The 4600-nt window shown below is 45.3% G+C and overlaps 2 pseudogenes across 2 annotated transcripts in view; one reads left to right on the forward strand and one right to left on the reverse strand.

The window, feature by feature from the left end:
• Positions 1-2926: 2926 nt before the first annotated feature.
• Positions 2927-3879, reverse strand: LOC310782194 (serine/threonine-protein kinase LATS1 pseudogene; annotated as a pseudogene). The gene is made up of 2 exons: positions 3690-3879; positions 2927-3436 (listed from the first exon to the last, which is right to left on the reverse strand). The product of its transcript is annotated as a serine/threonine-protein kinase LATS1 pseudogene (transcript).
• A 543-nt stretch (positions 3880-4422) lies between these two features.
• The window catches only part of LOC310782195 (dystrobrevin beta-like), a 40839-nt pseudogene continuing 40661 nt past the window's right edge, over positions 4423-4600 (forward strand). Inside the window, exons 1-2 of the transcript in view lie at positions 4423-4455; positions 4546-4597. The product of the transcript in view is annotated as a dystrobrevin beta-like (transcript). The remainder of the gene's footprint in view (positions 4456-4545; positions 4598-4600) is intronic.

Raw genomic sequence — 4600 nt, forward strand, 5'->3', positions numbered from 1 at the left:
AACAATTACACCAATAAATTGGTGTGGCATTTAAATGCTGAACAAAACAAACCTTTTGAGCAGTGAGAATACCGGTAAGTAAAATAAAGTAATGCCAGTGAAAATAAAATGACCATAAAACACTAGCCTATAGCAGCAAAAACTCAGAGAAACACCAATAACAACAATAAATAAATAATTGGTGGCATTTAAATTCTGTCTAACTTTTACTTGTCAAATAAGTACACACTCAGTAACATAACACAAATCTTTTGAACAGTGGGAAATGGGAATAAGTAAAATAAATAAAATAAATAATAATATAATAAAACACTATAGCAGCAGAAACTCAAATCTTTTTTTCTTCAACAAGCAGCATGGCTTCATATTCCCATTCTGTCCCCCAGCCTACTCAGTCTAAACCCTAGTTCTCCTATGGGTGGTAGACAGACTCACTGTTTGGCTGACTCTCAGTTTACTCACTCAGTCCCTCCCATCCCAATGTCTTCTTCAGGTTCCTAGCCAAGAAAACGAGGGTGTCAACATGTTCCTCGGTCAGTCTAGATCTTGTTGGACTGCAGATATTCCCAGAAGTACTGAAAACACGTTCAGATGCACAGCTTGATGCTGGAATACAGAGATATTGTCTAGCAAACTGAGCTAAGATGGGCAGGTCTGTCTGGTGTTGCTTCCACCATGCCAGGGGATCCTCTGCAGGGCTGATGTCTCTAAATTGTTTATACTCAGTAATCTCAACTTCCAGTTTAGCACTTCTTGTCATGGGTGGGGCATTCAGGCAGTATTACTCACAGTTTACATCTAACGTTATGTAGGCTACTTTCACGCATACTTCAGTCAGGGTTATCGACAGTCCATATTATTGCCTCTGCACGTTTCCCGACGCTACAGTGAGCGCTCGTTAACTAACGTTACTGCGGAGTCCGCTGTTAGTACAGCGGAGTCCGCTGTAACGTTAGTACAGCGGAGTCCGCTGTAACGTTAGTTAACGTTAGTTAACGAGCGCATTTTCTCACTGTAGCGTCGGGAAACGTGCAGAGGCAATAATATGGACTGTCGATAACCCTGACTGAAGTATGCGTGAAAGTAGCCTACATAACGTTAGATGTAAACTGTGAAAGGGCACAGCTGCTGCTACTAACTGGGCTGGGAGAGGCTTTGTGTTTAGCCATAGCCTACTTTGCTAGTTTGCTTTTAATGTGCGCGGGTCTGCTCAGTGCTCAGCTGCTTTTTTTCCTCAAACTCTTTTCCTCACCGCTTGACATGTGGATATGACGTCACTCACTCCAGCGCATTTCTTAAAGAGACAGGCTCATATTGACCATTATCAGTCATAGCAGCGGTCGGAAAAGTACCGGGTCTTTTTAAATCTTAGTATAGAACCTGTTCTACAGCAATAGTACCGCGGTTCGGGGGTAGTACCGGTAGTACCTACATCCCTAGTGGGAACACAACTATATAGTGCTTTGGTTGAGAGGCGAGCATGAAGTTGGGATGACAATGAAACAAGGAGAGTTGTGAAGAAGCCACCAGCTCCATCTGTAGAGTCCCTGTGAAGACGTGATGTAGGTTTCTGGCTTGGCTAGATGTCAGAGAAAGCACACAACAAATCACCCATGGAAATATCTACAGAGAAGGAATGGCAGAAGCAGCAGAGAGAGGACAGGGCCTGCCCTAAGAGAGACATCTGCTGAGTGACAGGGAAGAGAAATATTTACATCAGCTGTGTACAACTTGATTTATAAATACATTTTTAGGTATAAATTAGAAAAATAAACAATACAAACCTAGTCCAATCAACTACATCTATTCTCATTGTGTAATGCCAGTCTGATTATTATTAAACCTCTTATATTTGGTGAAAGACAGCAAAAGATCAAAAGGCACAGCAACGAATAATTAGAGTCATTTATCCCTGCAATAGTCTACAAGTCGCCTCACTAAATCCCCATTGCAACAGACGTATTCAAATATAAATTAAAACCATTTCAGATAAAAGCAACATTCCAACAACAAAACCCCCCAGACTCAAATGGCATCTCTAAACTAGCATCACCAGTTACACTTTCTTCAATAAATAAAGGCTTAAGGGGGCTTTGCCAAGAGAGCACCCTGATAGTCTCCATCTTCTCTGAGAGCACACTGGTCTCTACAGAACGCTCTGTTGATGTGACCATCTGCTGCAGTGTTCTCAAAGCCTAAGATGTAGTGATGCCTCCTCAAGACGTGCTCTCCTATGTGCTAGGTTTCAAATGCTGTACCACCACAACAACCCCCTGCCCCTCCAGGGGTCTCATTTAGCAATATGTGTGTAGAATCCCGACTAAAAACTATGACTAACTTGTCCAGTGACTGTCCAGTAACTGCCAGTGTCCACGCCATCAATCTGTGTTTCACAATCTAGTGTCAAAAGGTCAGCAAAGGTATTCCCCGCATAAAGTAGTGTTGTAAAATATATAATAACAGTTCTAACGTAAACAAGACAACTTAGGGCCAATAATTTAAGTCAACTAAATTCTGACAGTGCGAACACCTGCTGCAGGCAATTTCCCCCTGTAACCAACCAATCACAGTCCAACTGGGACATTCAACATGTGGATCCGCCCCAATCCAACCATAAATGGTCAATGCCAATTAACCACATGACTCATATAAATGAGCCTGATTATCAATTGAACAGGGAAATTGCATTGCAGGTGTGCGTGCAGTCACTGGATAGGTTAGTCATTATTTTAGTTCATCCTCAGTAGGGATCCTAAGCACAGTTGGATAAATTAGACCCCAGACTCGAGGCCAGGGGGCGCTAGACGTAGACCAGGTCTCGGCCCTGCGTCGTCCCATAATGCAGCTGGGCAGCCAGGAGGCGCTAGACGTAGACCAGGTCTTGCCCTTGCATCGTCCCATAATGCAGCTGGGCAGCCAGGAGGCGCTAGACGTAGACCAGGTCTCGACCCTGCGTGGCGGTGCTGGAGGCCTCCTCCTGTCCCGGGCCGTCCTCTGCCTCGTCCCCCTCGTAGCCCTCGTACTCGATGGGCTTGGGGCAGCTGTACGGGTGGCCATTGTCGTCGAAGAAGCGGCGGAAGGTGAACTCGTAGAAGGCGTGCTCGGGGTGCTTGCCGTTACGGAACCAGCCGCTCAGCGTGTCGTTGTGGTTGCCCTCGCCCTCGCTGTCGTTGCTCCACAGCTTCTCTGGGTCCACGGGGTCGAAGTTGGAGGTGTCGGTGCAGTGGGCGATGGTGGGGACGTAGGGCGCCCCCTGTTGGCGCAGGTCGCTGGAGAAGTCGATGTCGCGGAAGAAGGGCTGCGCCTTGATCTCGTCCGCCCCGTCCTTGCCCAGACGGTCCTCGGGGCCGCGGCACAGTTTGACGATGAGGTCCGACGCCTCCGCGCTCAGCTTGGCTTGAGGGGGGATGTGCAGCGTGCTCTGCCAGTTGATCACCTGGGCCCAAACGTGCAAAAGCATTAGAGACAATGTGCAGAGAGACAGTGTGGTCTGTGTCTGTCTAACCTTCCACTGGCAGAGAGACAGTCTGGTACTAACCTTCCACTGGCAGAGAGACAGTGTGGTCTGTGTCTGTCTAACCTTCCACTGGCAGAGAGACAGTGTGGTCTGTGTCTGTCTAACCTTCCACTGGCAGAGAGACAGTGTGGTATGTGTCTGTCTAACCTTCCACTGGAAGTGTTTAACATACCTTCAGCTGGGTTTCCAGGGGCGTGGTTGCTAAGAAGGGAGGCTGTCCGACAACCATTTCATACAGGATGACGCCAACACTCCACCAATCACAGAGCTGGGTGTATCCTTAAGGAAAACATTTACACATCACAGAAAAACAGTTTTAAAGTAGTTCAGCATTTGATATGACAGATGACAACATCCCTACATTTCATAAAATGATTATAGAAAATAGTTTTACTTCATCAAACCAAACGGTTCAGCTATATTTAGAATTGAGAAAGACCATACAGTAGAACATTTCACTCGGACCAACAAACAAAAACATTGAAAAAAATATTTTCTTCAAATCCGCAATTTCTTTACGTTTTGTCTGAGTGAAATGTTATATGGTCTCCCCTGTTTGTACATATATCTGAATTGTTTGGTTTGAACAAGTACAACTATTTTTATACGCATTTTACAAAATGTGTATGTGAAAATAAATGGCGGATGAAAATCTCTGGTACAGTGCTGAAGCAGGAAGTAGCGGTCACTTTGCCTCTCTATAGTAAATTTGACTTTTTGTGGAAGGAGGGGTGCACTTCAAGTGTGGTCATCCAGGGGCACCACACTGTGCACTGTGTTAATCCGGGTCAGATATGCACGATTATGTATTTATCATTAGTTTTCCTGATGTTTAAACTGTGTAATCTGTCTGCTTTCCACTTCAGAATGTAGTGTTTATCACTTCATCCCCTTGCTTTCAAATTATGCATGCTACGAATGCTAAAGACGCTAACAAGGTAGGTCTGGGCAATATGGACAAAATCAAATATCACAATATATATATTTTTAGCCCCTCTGGGGCTATGTAGTGTACCTGTTCGGAGCAGCACCTCTGGGACTATGTAGTGTACCTGTTCAGAGCAGCACCTCTGGGGCTATGTA

This window comes from Poromitra crassiceps (assembly GCF_964638095.1).
Source record: "Poromitra crassiceps genome assembly, chromosome: 9".
Lineage (NCBI taxonomy): Eukaryota > Metazoa > Chordata > Actinopteri > Beryciformes > Melamphaidae > Poromitra > Poromitra crassiceps.